At 49.2% G+C, this 23,675-nt stretch overlaps 1 long non-coding RNA gene across 1 annotated transcript; it reads right to left on the bottom strand.

The window, feature by feature from the left end:
* Positions 1-13,868: 13,868 nt before the first annotated feature.
* On the bottom strand, positions 13,869-22,213 carry LOC142777438 (uncharacterized). The gene is made up of 2 exons (XR_012888092.1): positions 14,198-22,213; positions 13,869-14,068 (listed from the first exon to the last, which is right to left on the bottom strand). It is a non-coding gene; the product is annotated as an uncharacterized LOC142777438 (long non-coding RNA).
* Between the last annotated feature and the right edge of the window lie 1,462 nt (positions 22,214-23,675).

Below are 23,675 nucleotides of genomic sequence, written 5' to 3'. Positions count from 1 at the left end.
ATACCAATTGTAATTCCACAGTACCCTGTTTTTCGTCACCGCTGCATTCCTGTTAACTTAAGTCGTCACGTATATTTCGTGTTCCCTTAGGTATTCTGTCCTATTGCTTATCCATACGCCCAGATATTTGTATTTATTTGTTATCTCTAGCGTGACCTCCTATATGCTAAGCTCACTACCTTCATTATCACTAAAATCGTGACTGCTGATTTTTCCTTACTGAATCTGAAATCTAACCTATCTCCCTCATTACCGCAGATGTCCATCAATCTCTGCAAATCTTCCTTGTTGTCAGCCATGAGCACTACCTATATCATCTGCGTACATCAATGCTGGTAGTGCCTGTTATATGAGTTTTCCTTGTTTGACGAAAGAGAGAATGAAGCCCAGTCCACTTCCCTCTAATTTGTCCTCTAATCCTTGTAGGTACATCATGAATAACAAGGGTGACAGAGGACACCCCTGCCTAAGCACACGTTTTACTTCTGTACGCTTGGATACCTGTTTTTTTTTCACTTTATAACTGCCTTGTTACCTTTATAGATATACTTTAAAAGATTAGTGACTCCATCTTCCACACCTAGTGTGTCCAGTATTCCCCACAAGTCCTCTTGAACCACGCTATGGTACGCTCCCTTGATATCCAAAAATGCTAGCCACAGGGACCTGTGTTCATTTTCTGCTATTTCGATGCACAGCGTCAGTGCGAACAGATTGTCTTCCAAGCTCCTGTGTTTACGAAAGTCATTGTGCAGTTCCCCCAGCACCCCCTCATCCTCTATCTATGCCTGCAGTCTTTCCTTTATAATCTGCATCGCCAGCCTGTACACCACTGATGTCACTGTTATGGAATGGTAGTTGTTTATGTCAGCTTTGTCCCCCTTTCCTTTATAGATAATGCTCAGCCTGCTAAGTTTCCATTTATCAGAAACTTCACCATCGATTACTATTTTGCTCACTGCCTCTCTCAAAGCCTGCTTAGACTTCGGACCTAATGTTTTTATCAGCATAATTGGAATGCCACCTGGGCCTGTTGATGTGCTACTAGGAACCCTCTTCTCAGCCCTTTCCTACTCTCGTTGTGAAAATGGAGCCATTGCGCCACTTGATTCATCCTTGTCTATTGTGGTGCATAAAGCACTTCTTTGTTGATTTTTTTCTGTCACCCTTCTTCTTATATATTCGCTAGCTTCGTCCCCATCTAGCCTAGCACCTTGAGCTGTAGTTATAAACCTCTGCTCTAGGCTCGTCTCATTTCATAGGAAGTTTAGATGGTTTCGAAATTTCGTAGCTGGCTTTCTATCTTTTTTATGTACTTCTGACAGCCACTGAGCCCCCTTTCTCCTATTTTTTCATCGATCAGAAGGGATGCATCCCTTCTACAGCTTAGAAAGATTCCTCATTTTCTTTCAACATCATCTGTCGGTTCACCCCGCTGCTTAGCATGTCTGTGTTCCCTAGAGGCTTCCTGACGTTTTGCTATGGCTCTCTTAACTTCCTCATCCCACCAACTCTTGGGTTTGTGTTTTCTTTTCCGGAGTGACTTCCCACGTGCCCTAGCAAACTCTAGCTCAAACAGTCTAATTATATTCGTGTATGTCCACACTGTTTTATTATCCTCAGTGATTAAACTCTCAATTTTTATTAGCTATTTCTATTTGCCTTTCTGAATAAAAAGTATCTATAGTTGCTCATCTTGCCTCCTTCCCGCTTTTACTGCTCTTCCAAAACTTAGCTTGATACGTTTGTGATCACTACCCAGACTTCTGGAGCCACCTTCATCTATGTGCATTCCCCTGAGCTTATCATACATCCTATGTGACATCAGTGCGTAATATATCGTCGACTGCAGCCTTCCTACCTCCCATGTTATTTGCCCTTCACACTCCTCGGTACTGTTGCAAATGATCAAATAATGTCTTTCACGCATATCTATGATCATTTCGCCTGTTGGGTTGGTATACCCATCTATATCTTCTATGTGCGCATTCATATCCCCTAGTGTACTTATTTCACACTCTTCTCCTAACTCCTTAAAGTCCTTTGATATGCACTCTACCATTGCCTGGTTTTCCTCTCTGGCCTTTACTCCCGTCCACAAGTACACCAAACCAAGGAGTGTCATTTGCCCTGCCACTTTTCCTTTTAGCCATAAATGTTCCTTGCACTCCTGTTTGACCCTTTGCCAGTCTGTACTTTTATGAATGAATACCCCAATGCCACCCCCCTTTCTGCTGCCTTCTGTTCTATTACCATATTCCCACGCACAGCCCGGATTGTAAGGAGGTTGTTCCATGTCCCTAAGATGTGTTTCTACAAAACCGTATACCATCAGCCTCCCCTCTTTTAGCTGTTCTTCGATCTCTTCCCACTTCAGCCTGTTCCTACCACCCTGCATGTTAATATACCCTATGTCTGAATTGGCTCGGTGCTCGTGGCTACGTCTATTTCTGCCCCGGACTCTACCTATCTTAGATACGGGTGCCACTTTGGAATCGTATCTGTTCATACCACCTGTCAAAGAGTCTCCCTGGTTGTTTTCCTCGTTACTACCTATCCTGAACCACGAAGGGCCCGCGTGCCCCCCCCAAAAAAGCTAATGCACGTTCTGCAAGTCGCCAACCCACCTCATGACCTAGGCGCTCATCGAAGTAAATTCTGTCTCGTTGAAAACCACCCCACCTATGCACCCTTCTGTTTATTTCCACCACCTCAAAGTTTTTCTCTCAACTCATCCGCCATATCTCTTGGTTTGCGTTGACAACCACTCTTTGCAGGTTCCCGTCACGCAACGGTACATCCGGTATCGTGCATATCGCTACCTGCACCAGAGGAGAGGTGGCGCGCATGTCATCGACCCCTTTCGCCAGTGTGGTCACTAGTCCTCTACATTTAAGACATCGTTTAAACCGCCTGAAATTATCACGAGGTTTCGTCTATCAGCTGTAGTTTTGAGTTTTGCGCTCGCTTGCCTCATGACTGCTTCCAGCTTGCGTCCCTGGAACGTCCCTACTGCAACCCTTTTGTCACCTCTTACCATCTTTTTGATTGCTTCTGCCCATCGATTTAAATTCGAGTCCCTGGCAATTATGAGATGCTGTGACTTTTCAGCTGGAGCGTCCTGCACCTGGGTTTTTTTTATTAAATGTATGTAAGGAGAGGTTGGTGCCAATGCATGGCGCCGGCTGCTCCTCTTCTCTTGCACAAAAGTCAACATCCGACATTTTGTAGCAAACACAAGGCTATACATATGTACATAGCACAGCACTTACACAATGAGTTCACGTTTTTCCTCACTAAGTGTCCACACCACACAGAAATGAGTCCACACTGCGTAGAACCGTGTCCGCACCACACTGGGTTTTCTTGCACTGGGGGTTACTTGCATCTGTGACGCCGGCTGCTTTGTCCCCTCCCCGCCCCACCACTACTTCACTGAAGCTGGGCCTTGCGACAATCGAACCGGCTGAACCTGTTTTTTCCAAACTTGCTAGCTCTTTCTTCTCCGCAGTTCTGGTTGCCGGTGTCCTACTGTTCTCTCCATGGGCCGCTCCCTTGTTCACCTTGGCTAGTGCTTCCTCGGCAGACCTCAGCCTTTCTCCCATTGTCCTAGTTTTTTTTCTTGCACTGTCGCCAACGCAGTCTCCAGCTCGGTGATTCTCAACAGCAGTTCACTCTGAGCAACCATCGTTTTCTCCATTTTTTCTTCTTCGACCTCACATTGCCTACACTTCGCGTCAGTCTCCTCTCTGTTTGCTTCTGCACTTGGGTCCATTTTCAAACTCACTCCGCATCATGAACACATTACAGCCTTTTTAACCATGTCTTTATGACACCAATTGTCCTTATAACTTGTCTCGCTCGATAATTACAAAACACGATCCCTGCCCTACGAAAAAGAAAAAGTCTAAGCTATACTACAAAAATTTGCGTGTTCAATGTACGTGCACCTCCCCCACGTGGTGGCAAAAAACACAAAGAAACAAACACACACACACACACGCACAAACTAGTAAATACCTGGTGATTGTCCCCTGGAAAAGCCGTACAATGTAATAAGCGCTAGAAAGATTTTAACTGCTGCATTACAATTATAAAGGCAAGCTCAAAACATGCAAAACAATATATCTGCGCAGTCAATCGGGAGCGCTCAAAAAACACGTCCATCCACCGTGCCAGTCCGAACTGACCCTCCACGACATGGTATGACGCTCCACAATGGATGGGTGGATGGATGGATATGGCTGTACCCTTTAGATCGGGTGGTGGCTAGCGCCACCAAGCCGTAGTACTTAGTGAACCAAAAAACTAGGTATATTTTTTCTTTAAATAATGAGTTTCAGGGTTCGTACTCTGCAGGGAAGGGTTTAATTTTCACTCGTGCCTTGACTTTAGCCACCAATCGGATAACCTCCTTCTAGTTAATTCTACCCGCTTAAAGTCTATTTTGCCCTCACTGTCCCTAAACCCCAGTGCTTTGAAAAACTCTGCGCCATCAACCTGAACTACAGGGTGCAGCCCTTTACAGAACATTATCAAGTGTTCGGCAGTTTCTTCTTCCTCTCCACACGCACTGCACACCGTGTCTACCCCTTCGTATTTGGCCCGATATGTCTTGGTTCGACATGGTATGAGCAGCGCCACCAGGCGGTAGTATGTATACGCGCAAGTTTACGTGCTGCATACTCGTCAGCGCACGTCACTTCTTCGTTCGTCTGCTGTGCGCCACAAGTGTGGCGAGTGTCACGGCACGGAGGCTCAACGTTTGGATGGCATAACTTATGTGCTGAATACAAGGTGCGAATTCGGATGCGATCTGCCGTATGGCTGTTCGTGCCAACAGCCGTATCCGCGTGTGAGCGCGACAAATAGCGCCACTGGTGGGCGCTTGTCAAGGTTTTTTTCCTCACCGCCCCGATCACTCTGGTATTTGTGAATATCACTGTTAAAGGTGACTTTAAAAACATTAAATAAACTGTTTATGATGTGAAATACCCCGCGATAAAAAGAAGTTATTGTTGAAGTGTACTATTTCTGCAAGGCAACGTTCGTTTCCGATCCACCAAAGGGATATCGAGCCGTGATGACAGGCCATTTCACAGGTAAACGAACAGTGGCACCGACCATCTCGGTGAACCGGCCCGCTTCGTTCCCACCTTTGTTCTTTACATAGAGGCCACCGAGAAAACCAGTTGCACGTGTAAAAGCATCATATAGGAGCACAATTTTTTATCGTGTTGGCAAAAAGCGCTGAACAATGAGCTCACGTTGCAAAGCGAGCGGCGCTACCGAGAACGTCGCCCTTGCTGGGCCTATGCGCTCGGAGTCGAGAATGAATGTGGGCTGTGGCGATGTTTGTCGCTCGCGAAGTTGCTTTGTTGGCATTGTTATCAGATAACGAAGCATAGCTGCGTGAGGTTGTTTATTGTGTGCTTAATAAGGAGGATACGATGATTGCGAGAGTGCAAGCCGAGGTGTCGTATGTAGGCGGAGACCAAGCGCTGATGGCTCGTTCTCCCCATGTGTCTTGAATCATCGTACGCCGCGTGCGCCGTCGCACGCCGATTCGGATGCTGAATCTCACCATGAGTCCAGCGCTTTTTCAGGCGTAGGTTCTTCGTCAACACTTTGAAGTCGGTTAGCAACTGCATGTTGTTCGTGTATGCGTCGGAGCGAACAGAGTAAACTCCGCTTCGTTGGCGTCCAGTCTCCCGCTCGGCCGCGGTGAACGAGGTCGGCCCACGCTTGCCTCATGAAGCGCCAGATCGGACTGGAATCGGTGGAACTTCAACCGTTGTCCCCCGTTTCACTGGCGCAAGTCAATTCACAGGGCAAAATACTGGTGCTATGGTGACAAATTCGACATCAAACGATTCCTTTGCCCTCTGATAAGTGTATCTATTGTTTTCGCGTGTCTGTACACTATATTCCAGATTCCGCTAGGTCGATTCACAGGTGCGCTAGATGACAGTGACCACACGGTGCGAACAGACGATCGAGAGGACGACGCGCAAGTGCCAGTTTCTTGTGTTTTGGAGCTTGACGTCATCACAATTTGCCAGGATACTGCGTGAAGTCACCACAATTAGTAGTACTGCTAGAGTGGCCTAGAATATGGGGAGTGTCCAAATCGCCGCGTTAAAACATCGGAGGAGTGCGAGGGCCTTCCGCGGTGAACTCCCGCGCCGCGGCGCTGCCGTGTCAGACCCAGAAGAAGTTAAGAAAACTATAGCAAAACGTCAGGAAGCCTCTAGAAAAGACAGACATGCTAAACCGTGGGGTGAACCGACAGATGATGTCGAAAGAAAATTAGATATCTTTCTAAGCTGTGGAAGGGAAGCATCTGTTATTATCAATGAAGGGATAAGAAACGGGGCTCAGTGGCTGGCACAAGTACATAAAAGCCATAAAAGGGCAGCTGCAAAATTTTAGAACCCTCTAAACTTTCTTGTGAGATAATCAGGGTGAACAGTGGAAGTGCCTCAGACTGGATGGCCGACATTTCGATAAGAGGGCCTATCTTTTTCAAAGGCGCCATGTCATTCTTGGTGTGTTAGTTTTAAAGGGGTTAGTGGTGACGTCATCTCCTGGTGGTGGCGGGTGTCCCTGATGATAATCGCTGCCTCAGAAATTGTTCTCAGAGAGGGGGAAAAAGAGAGAAAAAAAGAAAGAAGGAACGCAAAGTTGGGGTGGTGTGCTGCAAAAGTGGCGGACGCGTCAGATACGTGGCCACCCCTTACACCGCTCCAACTTTGCGTTTTTTCTTTCTACTTTTTTTTCTTTTTTTCACTTATTACATTGTATAGCTGTTTGGAGGGGGGTCAGTCACCTGGTATTTTTTTGTTTGTGTTTTTTTTACCCGCCACCACGGTTTGCAGTGCAAAGACACCGACCACACATACTTTAGTAGAGCTTATAGTTTTTTTTTCATACTTAGCGCAGTGTTCCTCGTGCGCCGCGTCGTTGCAATTATCGAGTGGGACTATTCAGCTACTCGCGGACCCTGTTTAAATCATGTCAAAACGACTGTAAAACAAAAGACATGGTGAAAAAGACTAAAATGTTCAGGATGCGGCACAGTGTACTAGAACTAGGATGCGGGGTGGGTTTGAAAATGAAGGGCAGTGCCGATGTGAATGCAGATGAAGCTGACAAGTGTAGACAATGTGAGGCTGAGATAAAAAATGGAGAAAATGATGGTTGCCCATAGTGAATTAATGATGAGAATTGCCGAGCTGGAGACTGTGTTGGCTACAGAGCAAGACAAAACGAAAGCTATGGGAGAAAGACTTAGGTCAGCCGAGGGGACACTAGCGAAGGTGAGCAAGAAGGACAAAGTAGCAGCCGATGGAGAGAACGCTAGGGCACCGGCACCCAGAACGGCGGGGAAAAGGAAACAGGTTCGAAAAAAACGCGTTTTATCTGTTCAAAGGTCACAAGACCCAGCTTCCGCAAAGTAGTTGTGGGCGTGGGAAGGGACAAAAGAGCCGGTGGACAAGCGCAAGTAACCCCTAGGTGCGGGACGCGTTAACAGAAAGGAGGAGGAGGTAAAACTTTATTAGACCAAGGGATTTGGGCACTTACGTCCCAGGGTCCCCGCACGACCCCATTGCGCTATGCGTTCATGAGTTCATGCAGTTCCATGACGTGGGCGGCCCGGTCAGTGGCGATTTTCTGCCTGGCCGGGTCCGTCGAGCGCAGCAAGGTCTCCCATTCCTCCCATGTGGTCAGTGGCTCCGGGCCCCGCGGGGGAGGGTCCGCCGGGCATTCCATGAGAATGTGGGTAATGGTAGCGTGGGGGTGAGTGCATTGAGCACAGGACGGGGCGTACGCTCCCGGGTAAATGCGGGAAAGAAAATAGGGGGAGGGAAGGGTGCGGGTCTGAAGGCGACGCCATAATATTTGGTGAAAATTTTTCAGGGATCGGTGGGGTGGTGGGTATAGCTGGCGTTCGGCGCGATATGACTGGGTGATCTCGTTGAACGAATGCATGCGCTCCCTGGAAGAGCCCGACTCCGATTCCGCCGCCGCCCGGTTGATGAGACCTCGGGCGTGGTCATTGGCGGCTTCGTTGCCGGGATTTCCAGAGTGCGCCGGCACCCAGATCAGCTCCACATGGCGGGCCGGGTTTTTGGTGGGCGAGCTGAGAATTCTGAAAGCGCTCTCGTGGACTCGTCCTCGCGCGAAATTTAGGATCGCGGTTTTCGAGTCGGAAAGGACGTACCGGGCATCAGTGTGTGCGAGGGCAAGCGCGATCGCCGCTTCTTCCGAGGATTCCGGGGTGGATGCAGGAGGAAGGTGGAGAGTTGCAATGGGTTGGAGTGTGCGATCAACGACTGCAACTGCCGCGTCGTCGCCCGTGCAAGCTGCATCCACCCATACGGCGTCCTCTTCAGAACCGTAGTATTTGTGGAGAGCCTTTGCACGGGCCTTGCGGCGGGCCGAATGGTAGGTAACGTGGGTGTTTCTTGGGAGAGGTTTAACTATTATCTGTGTGTGTATGGGTCGGGGGATTGGTAGAAGTGTGGGGTCGGCTGCTGGTATGTGAATATTGAGGGTGTTAAGTATGTAGCGTCCGGTTAAAGTGTGAGCTAAACGAGTGTATTGCGCTCGTCTGTGGGCCTCAATGAGTTCGTTTGTGGTGTTATGGAGCCCAAGCTGAAGAAGTTTAGTGGTCTGTGTGTTAGGGGGGAGGTGTAAGGCCACCTTGTAGGCTCTACGAAGCATGGCATCCAGGGTGGCTATTCTTGTCGAAGTCGGAGATACGGGATTGTATAAAGGAAGCGGCTCATTATGAAGGCATGAATGAGACGGCACAAATCGTGTTCCTTCATGCCATAGTGTTTTCCAGAAACTCTGCGGACGAGGTGCGAGAGCGCATCCGTCACCCGCTTGAGTTTCCGGATAGTGAAAGTGTTACGGCCGTTATTTTGGATGTGAAGGCCCAAGATTCGGATTGTGTCGACCTCTGGGATAGGGCGCCCGTCCAGAGTAACGGTGATGGGGGCAGTGGGAAGAGTACGTGGTGAAGGGCGTATGAGAAGCAGCTCAGATTTTTCCGGGGAACAGGAGAGATCAATGCTTTGTGCGTGTTGTTGTGTAATGTTTGCGGCGGTTTGTAAGGTTTCCTCTATGTCGCCATCACTACCGTGGGTGGTCCACAGTGTGATGTCGTCTGCATAGAGGGTGTGGTGAAGGTGAGGGATATTGTGAAGAGCACGGGCTAAGGGAATGAGTGTGGCATTGAAGAGAAAAGGGGAAAGGACCGAACCTTGCGGAGTGCCTACACCACTGAGGGTATATGGAGGGGACGCATGGGGGCCCATATGAACCTCGGCCGTGCGTCCTGATAGGAAGGCTTGTATGTAGGCGTACATACTAACGCCCACATTGAGGGGGGAGAGAGCCGCCATGATCGCTCGGTGTTCTACTCGATCAAAGGCCTTGGTTAAGTCCAGGGCCAAGACGGCTTTAGTATGAGCGGGGATGAGAGGATCAAGAATTCCGTGCGTCAGTTGAAGCATGGCATCTTGGGCGGAGAGACACGGGCGGAAGCCCACCATGCTGTGCGGGTATAGGTTGTGGTCGTGCATGTGTTGAGTCAGTCTGTTTAAAGCAACGTGCTCGAGAAGCTTCCCGAGACACGATGTGAGTGAAATGGGGCGGAGGTTTGATATGGTAAGGGGTTTGTTAGGTTTAGGGATGAATACAATCTTGGCATGGCGCCAGGATTGCGGCAAGGTGCCTTCCTTCCAGCATTTATTAAAGTAATCTGTAATCTGTGCAATCGATTGATCATCCAGATTACGGAGCATGGAGTTAGTTATCCTGTCTTTCCCCGGTGCAGAGCTTGTTCGGATGTTCTGGAGGGCCATACGGACCTCTTGCTCCGATATGTCGTTGTCCAGGGCTTCATTCGGGGCTCCCGTGTAGGGCGGGAGAGGAGAGGAGGTGCCGGGTGCCGTGTGTGTTGTGCGTAGTTGGTCCAGAAGGGTGTCCGGGGAAAGCGTGGAGTTGTGAAGTAGGCGTGTAATGTGATGTTGTGATGTTGTGCGTGAGTGTGTAGGGTCGATAAGGTGCCGTAGGAGGTGCCATGCCTACTTGGTAGAGAGGTTGCCAGCTATGCTGTTGCACACCTGACCCCAGTTGGAACGACACAACTCCTCGGCGTGCGCAGTTATTTGTGTCTGTAGCGTAGCCAGTCGGCGTTTTAACGTTCTGTTATGTTTCTGTCGTTTCCATCTCTCCAGTATGCTGTGGTGCGCCTCCCAGAGGTGGGCTAAGCGAGTGTCCAATGTAGGGGTGTTGGGTGGTGTGGTAATCTTTTGTGTGTGTGCGGTTATATCATCTAGGAGAGATGAGACCCAATGATCAATGTCTTGTATCGGGGTATTGGGGAGTTCCCGACGAGTGGATCGGATAGCGTCCCAGCGAATCAGATTGTGGGTGAGGAGTCGAGGTCTGTGTGGTGTGTGAGGTATTTGTATGGCGATAATATAATGGTCGCTTCCAAGTGTGTGTTGTGTACGAGACCATGAGATATCTTTGAGAGAACGGCTGAGTGTGATGTCTGGACTAGTGTCCATTGTTACGCTATTGCCGATTCGGGTTGGTGTGAGAAAGTTGTTATGTGTAGTGAGGCGCAAGTCTTGAATGGTAGTCCAAAGCCTGCGACCCCGTGCTGTGGTGTACCGATAACCCCAGTCTGTATGCTGAGAGTTAAAATCGCCGCCTATGAGTAGGGGGTTTCGGCCCGCGATGCGGTGAATTCTCTGCAATAGCGCATCGAGAGTGGCCATGGCCTGGCGTGGGGTGTGGTAGATATTGGCTATAAAAATCGGAGGTGTGTTAAGTTTCGTGGGGATGAGTTCTATGAGGACGCACGGAGTGGAGGAGGTGATTGTGTGTTCTTGGTAGGTAAGGGTGCGATGAATAAGTGTGGACACTCGGGGAGTGTCAGTGGGGTCTGAGTGTACTGCATGGTAACTTGGAAGTTTGGCTTGGTGTTGCGTGTCCTGTAACAAAAGAAGTTTAGGTATGGCAGGGAGGGCAGGTATTAAGAGCTGCAGCGGTGCGCGCTTGCCCCGAAAGCCGCGGCAGTTCCATTGGATTAGTGATAGGTGCGTAGACGTATCACGACCCGCCATACTGGAGCGTGGGCGGAGCTAGGATTGGTTTTTGTTGCTGTAGTGGAAGTGAAATAGAAGGAGCAGGTGTGTGTGAGATGTAGGTAGAAGACCCCTCATGTGATGAGCTGGTAGTTTCGAGCCTCTGAAGGCGGGTCTCAAATTGCGTAAACCTAGTTTCTAGAGTTTGGGTTAGGCGTGTGAATAGTGCATCCATCTGTTGCTCAAAACGAGTAGACAGCTGCTCGACTATCGTTGAAAATTTAGCTTCGATGCGCGCCTCCAACGCTACCAATTTGGCGTCAAATTTGGCTTCCAAGTTTCTTAGGTCAGCCTGATAATCGTCGACTGAGTCTGAGCTGCGTTTCTTTTTAAGGGGGGGTGAGGAGTGTGTGGCGGGGCTGTTGGGTGACTGCGCAGTGGGTGGGGTGACTTGTTCTGGGGATCGCTGTTGCGAAGGAGGTGAGGGGGGAGTAGGGCTTTGTGTTAGAAGGGTCGTGAGACGGCTTACCTCCACACGCAGGGCCCGGAGCTCCTGGTCACGGGGGTCCGGGGCAGGCGGAGTGTTGGTTGCCGGTGGTCTGGTCCCATTGGGCGTCTTCAGCTTGTCCGCCCATGTAGGTTGGTCGGAACTCTTCGACTGCCCTTTGCGTTGGCCGGCATGTGGCTCAGAGCGTTTGGTGCTTGCACCGCGTAGTGAGTGGTCTACTCCTTCCTGTGATCGTGGTTCACGTGGTGACTTGGGCCTGGTTACTTTAGGTAGGTGCCGGTGCTTACACTCCCGGGTCCCCGACAAATGTGGGCCTTCGCAGATGATGCAGACTGGAGTACACGTTGGATTTGCCTCCTTCGGGTGTAATTGGCCACATCTGGGGCACCTGTGCGTCCATCCGTGCGGTGGCCTATGGTCCGGCAGTTACTGCACGTCTCGACCTTTGGTGTATAGGGCGTGCACAGATGCAGTCCTCCACCATAAACAATCTTTCGTGGGACGGTGGCTTGTCCAAAGGTAATGAGAATCGATCGCGTGAGTACCATTCGTCGAGCGTCTAGTATAGTTTCGTGAGGGTTGCGGGAGATCAAGTCCGCGAGTAGTTCTTGTGGTGATTCCTTCCAGTAGGCGTTTGTAATAACACCCCTGACTGAGCCATCGGGGGGTGCGATGTATGCCGTCATGGCATACTCATGCTTGTTGTAGGTGATGTGCTGTAGCTGCACAAGCTTGAGCGCGTCCTTTTCATTCACCGCAGACACTGTGCAAGTGTTATTGACAGGGTGAATCCGGGGGGTCAGCGTAGATGGGTCGGTCAGCGCAGCGGCCTGCATGAGGGCGGTGAGGAGGTAGCGTGGCTGGAGCGTCGTAAGGTCAAGGCCTCCCTGGGAGCGGAACACCACTTTAAATCCGTCGGGTGGAAGGGGCAGTAGTTGCTTGATCTTTTGGGCGGTTGTATGGAGAACGCGCAGCTGCGTCGAAGAGCTCTGTAGCCCGGGAGTTGTGGCGGTCTGCGGAGTCTCGCGCGACTGGCTCGGCGTCTCTCGCACAGAAGGATCGGCGTTCGTACCGTGGCTCGCGTTTCGTGTTTCCCGGAGGTTTGCCTGGGCTCTGATGACTTGGGTCCAGTCCCGAGGGTCATACTGGCTTGGGTCCATGTCCGTGCCTTGTACTCGAACCTCCATGCTGGCCTAAAGTGAGGAGGCTGCGGCGCGACGCGTCGCAAGGCCTAGCACGGCGGTGGCGCGACGGGGCCTCGTTTTTGGGCCTGGTGGCCCTCCTGGGGCTCGCCGAAACCTCAAGAGGGGTTAGTGGAGAGCGCTCACCTGTATGAAGGCGTTCGTGTTGTTGAGAGCACTCGAGATACCAGCGATTGGCAATTTTCGCTGTCGCGGTACGGAGCCGAAGCGAAGTGCTGCTGCACTCCAAGACCCCTAGCGGCCAATCTCTTAACAGAAAAGTCAGAGCACGTGATAATCACCGGGGACTCGAATTTAAATAGATTCGCAGATGCAATCAAAGAGAGGGTGAGAGGCGAAGAGAGGGTTTTGATAGGGACGTTCCCAGTACATAACTGGAATTAGTGATGAGGCAAGCGAGAGCAAAACTGACAACTTAAGCTAATGGGCGAAACCGCGTGATAACTTGGCGGGCGGTCTAAACGATGTCTTGAATGACGAATCAGCAGCACAGCAACCACATTGGCGAAAGGGCACTCTAAGGCAAAAGGGTGTTAAAAGGGTGTGTGGTTCATCCTTTTGGGGAATAATGGGGCTGCCACAACCATTAATCCCTTTAAGGACTAAAGGTACTGGGTCTAACAGTTCGTCCCCACACACCAATTCAAAGGACTAACATTTAGTCCTCACATTTACACCTTAGTGAGTAACTGTTAGTCCAACAATTCACCTCAAAGGACTAACATTTAGTCCTCACATTTTCACCTTATAGAGCAACTGTTAATCTCCACATTTACACCTTAGCGGGCAACCGTTAATCCTCAGAGTTGCACCTTGCCGGACGAACGGTTGATCCACTCAAATACTCCAATCGGATGGACTTTTTGTCCGCACTTCAAACATTGTTTTTTGTTTATTTTCCGCCAGGCATGTACTTTTCTTGCCTGTTTTTCTGCGCAGTGAGCGCAGAAAAGAGCATGCGATCGCGCAGAAAAGAGCATGCGAAAAAGTAGTTAGCCACCTACCTATGTGCAACTGCTTTCACAGTCACGGCAACAACGAAAGACAACATGAGATATCGAAATAATTTATTTTTCTACATACACATGAAGTTTCCCCATTCTTTTAAGTGAATTCATGGTGAAGTGTACTAGTCCAGTCTCGTTGTCAAATCTTGTTCACTCCTAGGAGAGCTCTTTCGATGGAAGCGATAGATGACAGGCATTGCAGACGCCAGCGCACGCAGCCTTCTGCCTGTTGTGTTCCCACGGCTGCACGTACAACATTATAGTAAAAATAGTTAGACACATGTGACAGAATATGAAGATGCAAGCATATGACAAGTACGTGCACGTTAATATAAAAACAAGCATTAAAATATGACACACAAATAATTTTACCTTCACATCTCGCACAGTCCTTCTGAAGCTGCTCTGACAAAAGGAGATGGATGACAGGCATCACAGACGCCAGCGACACAGTCTTCAGCACGGTGTGTGCCCACGGCTAAACAATAAGTATGTAAAATAGTGAGTCACATGTGACAGAGGATGAATACAAATGCATATGAGAAACACGTGCAAGGTGAAGTGAAAACCTATGTGGGATATGACATGCTAATAATTTCACCGTGATGTCACACAACGTCAAAGACTCATTTCGATCCCCGTAGCGCAACAGCTTAGGAGTGGCGGCCGCAGCCACAACTCGGTGAACCACCATGCCGCTAACAAGTCGAAGAGTCCTAAGCGAGCGACGTCGTTCAGCTCGAGCAAGCGAACGCGCGACCAAGCACGGCGCTGCACGCGGAGTGTCTGCCGCCAGCGAACTTCGAACAGGAGAGCAGCGTACGCTTGGCCGCCGCCACGAACAACGCCGAGCTAATTTCGAGCTAGCGCCGAAGAAATCGACGGTAATGCAGCCCTTTTCCACAAACTCGACTGATATGTAAGGTTCAACGTCCCAAAACCACCAAATGATTATGAGAGACGCCGTAGTGGAGGGCTCCGGGAATTTCGACCACCTGTGGTTCTTTAACTTGCACCAATATCTGAGCACACGAGCCTACAACATTTCCGCCTCCATCGGAAATGCAGCGGCCGCAGCCAGGACTTGATCCCGTGACCTGCGGGTCAGTAGCCGAGTACCTTAGCCACTAGACCACCGCGGCGGGGCTTTTCCGCAAACTCGAGCGAGTGCAGTGCGCAAACGCAAGTCCGCCGCCGCGGCCAACGGATGGCGCCGAGCTGCTTGCGACCGACTGACGGGAAAGCCAACAGTAATGGCGACCAATTTTCAGTGAGTTCCGACGCAAGCGAAAGCCCCACCAGCCCGTGCTGGTGCACTTACAGCTCGCGACATACTACAACCAAGATCTTTACGAGAACCCGCAACGTGTTTTCGACGACTCCCAACACAGCGACGAGGTCTCAGCCCAATATCGTCAGTCCGGAGCTCATCGTGGCAGCGAAGACAGGCGAGCACTCGACGAGCGAGCGTACGGGAGGCCGACGGCAATGGCGACCGATTTCCAGGCGGTCGCAAAGCGCAGGCGAACTGCAGACGCCGAAGCTGACCTTCGCGATGCATTTCGTGCGTGCCATATACAACACGATCGAGTCCGTTGCCGGCAAGCGCGATCCGTATCGCACACACGGCAAGTAGAGTAGAATAAAGAATGATAACCTATTTCCCTTAGAATCCAGCGCTGCTTTCTGTCCTGAGTCGGACTGAAGTATATATCCGGTAGGCCTGTTGTCTTCTCGGCCGCCATGTTGGCCTTCTCAACTGTTGCTGTCGTGTGTTGGTCGTGACTATCTTGAAGCCAGAGATATACAGCGTGGCGTGACGTGTCGAGACTTGCTCCAGACTTCATGGGTGCAGCGAAACGCAAAAGCAGCAGCCCGCGGTCATCCAAGCGTACACAGAAGCACCACGTCGTAATTCTTAGATCATCGAATCCAGGCGGCCGTGGTCGAGCACTCCGAGCGCGACGCAACGCGAACCGTCGCCGGCAAAATACGGCGAAAGGCTGAGCCAGCAGAGGAGGAGAGGAAGGGCTGGTCTCTTTGGCAACGCTTTTCGCGCTGCCTGCAATCCCCGGGCGGTTCATCCCTTGGTTTCGCGCGGCACGCTTCCCTCTGTGGTTGCTCCTCAACGGTATATCCGTTAATCGCGCGGGCCTATTAGGCTCCGTTACTCCTTTTTCGGGTAATTTCGCCTTAGAGTGGGTTTGATGACATGCGCACCAGTTCCTCTCAGGTACAGGTAGCGGTATGCACTATACCGGAGGTACCGGTGCGTGAAGGCAACCTGCAAAGAGTGGTTGTTGACACAGAGAGATGTAGCAGATGAGTCGAGAGAAAGAGTTTAAGGCAGTGCAAATAAACAGAGAGGTGCATAGTTGCGGTGGTTTTCAACGAGACGGAATTCACTTCGATAGGAGGCTCGTTCATCAGGTGGGCAACCTCCCTGCCTTTCCTTGCATCTTTATCTCTCTCTCTTGGCGACTTGCAAGACGCGCAGTAGCTTTTTTTTTTTTTTTTGGGGGGGGGGGGAGGCCCCTGGGCCCTTGGTCGTCCAAGATAGCTAGTAACAAAAAAAAACATTCAGGGGAACTTTTTCACAGGGGGTATAGTGAAAAACCGCAGCCGCTAACAGAGTGAGCAGTGGGAGTTGGGGGTACGGTAGTTAGACAGGACACTGGCAAACTGTCCCAAGAGATGAAGAACCTCATCAAGAAGCGTCAAGGCATGAAAGCCTAAAATACAACAAGCAAAACATAATTGGCAGAGTTTTCAAAGTTGGTTAATAAGCGTAAGGTTTCCGATGTAAGGAGGTATAAGATGGAGAAAATTGAACACGCTCTCAAGAACGGAGAAAGCGTCAAAGCAGTGAAGAGGAAACTTGGGCTAGGCAAAAACCAGATGTATGCACTAAGGGACTAGGACGGCAAACTACCAATATGGATAGGATAGTTAGAATGGCGAAGGCGTTTTAACTATCCGATCTGTACTGTTACCGCGACAACCACGACCTTAATAGGGAGCTATCGAATACCGTTTGCAAGCGCTGCGGGCGTTGGGGGCGAAGCGGGCGCCATAAGAGTTTTAGAATAGAGTTTTCCCTGCTGCGAACCTCAACGCATGATCGCAGCGACACCGTAGCCTCGAAACCACCACTTACGGGCCACATGCGGGCCGCCATTACCGCACGCAATTTCGGATTTTCTGCGTGCGGTCGATGAACGTGAACGCCGACTCACGTTACGACGCATGCCCAGTGGCAGCGACCACACCACAAGGGCTCGCGGTGCGCTATTCTAAAGCTCCCTCATATAAAGACTAAATGTAACCCAAATGGAATCCCATCAGTAATGATAGAATAAGGCCGGAAAGCCTTGGAAGAAATGCGAATTGCAAAGTTGCTGTTGAGGATCAGATAACATCATATCTGCTGAAAGACGGAGAAAAGATTGTGTTAGAAAAACTAGCCACCCTTCCCCCCTATTTATAAAGTATCTCCTGACAGGAAGAGTACCAGAATCTTGGAATAATGCTAACATCATCTTAATACATATGAAAGGCGATGACAAGGACTTGAATTGCAGGCCAATCAGCCTGCTTGCTCTCCGTCGTATACAAGCTATTTACAACGGCATTTGCTAACAGAGTCAACACATTAGAATTCGATCAACCAAAGCAACAAGCAGGATTTCGAACAGGCTACCTAACAATCGACCACATTCATACTATCAATCAGGAAATAGAGAAATGCTCAGAATACAGCCAACCACTGTACATATTATAGCCTTCATTGATTATGAAAAGGCGTTTGATTCAGTAGAAATATTGGCAGTCATGCAGACACTGCGGAATCAGGGCATCAACGAACCATATATAAACATTCTGGAAGAAATTTACAGAGGATCAAGTGCTACCATAGTGCTTCCTAAAGAAAACAACAGAATACCAATCAAGAAGGATGTAAGGCAGGGGGATACAATCTCCCCAATGCTATTTACCGCGTGCTTACAGGAGGTTCTCAGGGGCCTAGGATGGGAACAGTTAGGCTTGAGTTAATGGAGAGTACCTTAGCAACCTGCGCTTCGCCGGTGACATTGCATGGCTGAGTAACTCAGGGGACGAATTGCAACTCATGATTACGGAGTTCGACAAGGAGATCAGAAAAGTAGGTCTTAATCTTCAGAAAACTAAAGTAATGTACAACAACCTCGGAAGAAAAAAGCGCTTCGAAATAGGTAATAGTGTAATATATTTGATAGGTGGGCTGTAACGTCCCAATACCACCATATAATTATGAGAGACGCCGTAGTAGAGGGCTCCGGAAAGTAATAGTGTAAGAGGTAATAGTTGTAAAAAACTACATCTACTTAGGACAGGTAATAACCACGGAGCCGAACCACGATATTGAAGTAGGTAGAAGAATAAGAATGAGTTGAAGCACATTTGGAAAGAACTCTTAAATCATGACTGGTAGATTGCCACTTTCCCCTCAAGAGTAAGGTATATAACAGCTGCATCTTGCCGGTACTTACCTACGGTTCAGAAACATGGAGACTTACAAATAGTGCTCAGCTTAAATTGAGGACGACGCAGTGAGCGATGGAAAGCAGATTGGATCAGGGAACAAACCGGGGTTAAGGATATCACAGTTGAAATCAAGAAGAGGAAATGGACATGGGCCGGGCATGTAGCGCGTAGGCAGGATAAGTACTGGTCATTAAGGGTAACTGACTGAACACGGGCAATCGAGCATTGATAACTGTCTTATGACAAAGGGAATCTATGACAAACTTATAGAGATGAGAATACACGAGGAAGGCTTTGACAGCTTGGGTAGTAATCATAAACGCATAACATTGCAAATGGTATATAAAACAAAGTATGAACATAGAATCAGGGTTTGGAAGCTCGGATTCAAATGACACACAGATAACAAATATAGGCGCAAGAGTCGGGGACGAAGTAGGAAAACTACCGGGCAAAGACTCCAAGTATAGGGAGTTTTTACATTCAGTGGCAAGAGAGGTGGAAAAAGAGAAGAAAACTACTTGCTGGAAAGCCAAAAAGTTGGTGGAACATAGAAATATGGGAAGCGCGATTGAGAAGCGACGTGAGGCATCACGGTAGCACAGACAGGCAAAAGGGAGAAGCGTCACAAGATGAAGTCAACCAAATAGGAGAAATAAATAAAATATTGGCTCCGTATCTGCATGTTACACCGCAAATGCCGTCGAAAGACGATAGTCTTGCGTCTGGAGAGTGAACAAAACGTTTATTTGACGTTCTCGGCAAGAAAATCGGTGAATGGTATTTTGGAGGCGCTGTGTTAGAGTGCCTCGAGCGTGCAGCGGAGGCGAACGAGCGCATCAAGTGGCGTCACACGTACGCGAGACATGAGCGCTATCTGGCAGTTTTCCTGGAAAACGGGGCACGCGCCGTGCGCACCCGTCTCTGAGGTGATAAGGTGTAGAACGCAAGGTGACGGGTAGGTGCCATCACCATGTCTCCTTAGCAAAGCGTTGGAAACACTTCCCGTGTCGTGCAAGCGTTGCATGGCCAGCGCAGCGTTATAAAGGCTATGATCCTTAAAATTACCTATGCATGCCTTTTCTAGTAAAAAATACACATATAATATTGACGCGCTGTTATGGTGCTTCAGATATGCGCAATGATTGCGTTTTAATTGACAATCGCACAAGTATGAACGCTGAACCTTGAGCAAGATTGGTGGGTGCTGCGGATGGTGTCGACCGTTTGGAGTATCGTTTAGTCACTTTGGTGCCGTTTAAGGTACCGTTAGGGGGTGGTCGAACAAACAAATGTACAGACAAACAGACACACCAAAATTTTTGCGTCTAAGGTCCCTAAAAAGACTACCGTATTTAAAAACCATTGTGCAGAAATCGGTTGCGGCGAAAATCAGAGGTGCGAGTGAACGCTGAATGACAGATATTCGTGAAAAAAAAAGGCCGCGCCTAGAATATTTTGGAACCACCTAAAAGCGCTAGGTAGGAAGTCTGCCACAATGCAAGAACATATGGCAGATGAAAGAGGAAAGAAATTAGATGGGTATGACTCACTAGGTTATATCTGAAAGTAACAGCAGATTCGTTTAAAGAGGTCGCCCAAGGGACTTTCCCGGAGAGTAAAACTATGAAAAAGAGTGCAACCGAGTACTTGGGAATCTCAATTGGAATTAGGCAGCAGAAAAAATTCCTCATTAACAAACTCACTTAGAAAAGTGATTACAGGAGAAGGAAATGCCAGACACTTGGCGGGAAAGTAGAATGAACTTAATCTATAAAGGCAAGGAAGAAAAGGTTAACATTCGCTCGTATAGACCACTAACTATTACATCTGTGCTATACAGGTTGGTGATGCGACAGTAAAATTAAAAATATAAACGTGGGCAGAACAAAATAACATTTTGGGAGAACTTCAGAATGTATTCTAAATCGACAGGCGGTTATACTATAACCAGATTGTTCTTACTTAGGTATTGAAATATCGAAAATAGAAAACAGGCCCTTATACATAGCTTATCTGGACATCACTGGGACGTACGACAACGTTATTCAGGAAATTTTGTGGGGCATATTGAAGGAAGTGGGCATAGATGACAACTGTGTACAGCTTTTGAGAGAAATATACCGAGAAAATGGGTCACAGGGCTGAGTGTCCACACCAGTCGCTCTTCAGTCTACGATACCTTCTCTTGCCTGACTGTTCTCACGTACACCCACGGAAAGTCGATCTCCGTTCATCACACTGCCGTTTCACCATTTCTTGCTTTCTCTGCATGTCGTCTCGAAACGATGGCTTCAGTAAGGACAACTTCGTGCGCAGCGTTCGCTTCAGAAACTATTCGGCGGGACACTTGCCTGTTGCCGAGTTAGGCGTGGTCCGATACGCCAGCAAGAAGTCGTCCAGACTCTCCTTCAGGGATCTGCTGTTACTCCCCTTGTCATGCATTAGCTGCTTGCGAACACTCCTATTAACGGTTTGCACTGTTCTCTCAGTAGCCCCATTGGACTCCGGGTGGTACGGCGGGCTCTAGGCACGCCGGATACCGTAGGCATCGAGGAAGTCTTGGTACTCCTGCGAAGAAAACTGGGGACCATTATCGGGAACCACTTGCTCAGGGAATCCGTAAGAACCAAACAAGCTCCGCAAACGCTCAATAGTCTTCACCGCGGTAGTTGAGTACGTAAAAAAAACACTGCAATCCACTTTGAAAATGAGTCAATGCACAACGGAAATGTTTTTTCGAAGTCGAAAAAATCCGCATGCACTCTCTGCCAGCATCGAACGGGAAATGGCCATGGCTCCAGTGGGGGAAGAGGAGCGCTGTTTTGCATCTCTTGACAAATGCTGTACCTCTTTACTGCCCTTTCTACGTCAAGCCCTGGCCACCATAGCGACGTCCTTAGCAGTCAGTGCAGTTGTTTCAAAAACAGCGTGGGTGTCTGTCCCTGCGTCACGGTTGAAATTGAAATAGGCAGCCTCGACAGTGCATCTGCAACTTCCATTTCAGATCAATTTCTATACCTCAAGTCGTAACGATAAGAAGCCAATATTGAAGCCCAGCGCTGCATATGAATGGCCGCTAAAGATGGAGCTTGCTTTCCTGGCCCCAAGATCAGCGGTTGGTGGTCCGTAAACAATGTGAATGCCTGCCCATGTAGAAAACGATAAAATTTATTGAGGCCGAAAATTTGTCAAGCACTCTCAAATCGGAACAGGTAGATTGCCACTATCCCTCAAGAGGAAGGTATATAACAGCTGTATCTTGCCGGTACTTAGCTACGGAGCAGAAACCTGGAGACTTACAAAGAAGGTTAAGCTTAAATTGAGGACGACGAAACAAGCAATGCAAAGAAAAATGGTAGGTGTATTCTTAAGAGACAAGAAGAGAGCAGAGTGGATTAGGGAACAAACCGGGGTTAAGGATATCATAGTTGAAATCAAGAAGAGGAAATGGACATGGGCTGGGCATGTAGCGCGTAGGCAGGATAACCACTGGTATTTAAGGATAACTGACAGGATTCCCAGAGAAGGCAAGCGGGTTAGGGGGAGACAGAAAGTTAGGTGGGCAGATGAGATTAAGAAGTTTGCGGGTGTAAACTGGCAGCAGCAAGCACAGGACCGAGTTGAGTGGTGGAACATGGGAGAGGCCTTTGTCCTGCAGTGGACGTTGACAGGCTGATGATAATTATGAAGCTCCTTCCCACACCACATTACTAAAGCTAAGTTGACTTCATGTGCCCTATGTGGAAACACATCGCGAAAAACTGCAGCGCGTAGCAGACGCCCCTAGCTTTTCGCGCGCTTCCGGGCGCGGAAAGCCCACGGGTTCTAGAGTACCTCAATACGCTCGTTCGCCTCGGTGGCACGCGCATCGAGGCACTCTAACGAGTCCTAAAGCACGGCCGCTGGATCAAAGCGCACGATCCAGCGGCCGTGCCTAAAGTTACTGTATATGCTACTTTTAGGTAGCATATACAGCAACTTTAACGAGTCCGCCGCAGCAGCGGCGTGGCAGTTCACCGCAAAAGGCCATCGCGGGAGCCGGCGCTTTGGACGACACTCCCCCTATTTTAATACCCCTGTCACACGTAGCAACTTAAAGGCCAACTCCGGCGATTTTTGTTTAGGTCAATGGATGTCAATAAAATTCTCTGGGCACGTTCCTTTGCACATTTCTGTCATTTATGCCGAGTTACAGCTTTGAGAGATGCACCGATTGCCATGTTTGCGAATGCGTTTTAAAGATTGCCTCGAAAAGCTCACCTCGCTTGCCAGAATTATTCTCAACACTGTCTGTGTGACGTTATGTTTGGCCTGTCGACGGAAGTGACGTAGCCGATGGCAACACTAGTTTGGCCGCTACAGCGTTTATTGTGCGACCACAAAGCGAGGGCGGTGGTGTTTGGCACGTGTATAGCAAAGAAAATCTTTCTTCCTTCATCTGTGCTCTTTGGCCGGCGCTTCGTTAGTCTGGATTTCACAGTTTTGATACTCCGCAGCGGTGGGACTCCGGTTCTTACAAAATAGTACGTCATAAGCAGACAGGGCACCCGGTTTGGTTTCGGTATTGCACTTTTTGGCTTATTAAAAATTATTTTCAAATTTCCTGAGCATTTCAGCTATTGGGCTCATGACAAGAGTGTCTCAGCAACATAGAAACACCATTACCTTGACATGGTCGAAAAATCACCGGAGTTGGCCTTTAAGTGCACTTTGAGCGAGTACACTTAGCCGCGAGAGTCAATTGCGCGCTGTCACACAAGCAAGTTTAGTGTCACTCACTGCAAAGTACACTTCCCGGCAAGTAGGTTCCCCAACCTCACTTTGCTGCACGGTGGAAGGAAAGGTAGGAGAGGGTATGCCCAGCCGGCGCGCGGCGTGAAAAATGTGGCGGAAATGACATCATGGCGGCCATATTCACTGGGCACAATGTCGGCGTTGTTATGGTTACGCAGTGAGCGGCGGCATGTGTGCCTCCCCAGATCTCGTGCTGAGCAGTGCCGGACAATATCCGTGCTCTGCGCCACGCTAATGGTTACGCAGTGTTCTCCTGGCAGTTACTGTGCCCTTAGCAACGTTTACAAATCCCTTTGTCCATCACGTGGTTTCAACAGTGCGTCGAACGAGGGCATATCCTTGTGTCGTGCAGCGGATGACGCGAATGAAGCAGTTAGTGTTCAGCGAAATTGCGTTGGGCACCTTGACGAAGCTGAACAACGACGAACGTCTGACAGGTCAGTGACGGTTGAGCAATGCTCCTGCTTCTGACAACGGACGACGCTGTTGAGCCCAGCAAAACGCCATGAGGGCCATGTGCACATACGTA

This window comes from Rhipicephalus microplus, chromosome X (genome assembly GCF_043290135.1).
Source record: "Rhipicephalus microplus isolate Deutch F79 chromosome X, USDA_Rmic, whole genome shotgun sequence".
Lineage (NCBI taxonomy): Eukaryota > Metazoa > Arthropoda > Arachnida > Ixodida > Ixodidae > Rhipicephalus > Rhipicephalus microplus.
This window is presented reverse-complemented; position numbering and strand designations above follow the sequence as displayed.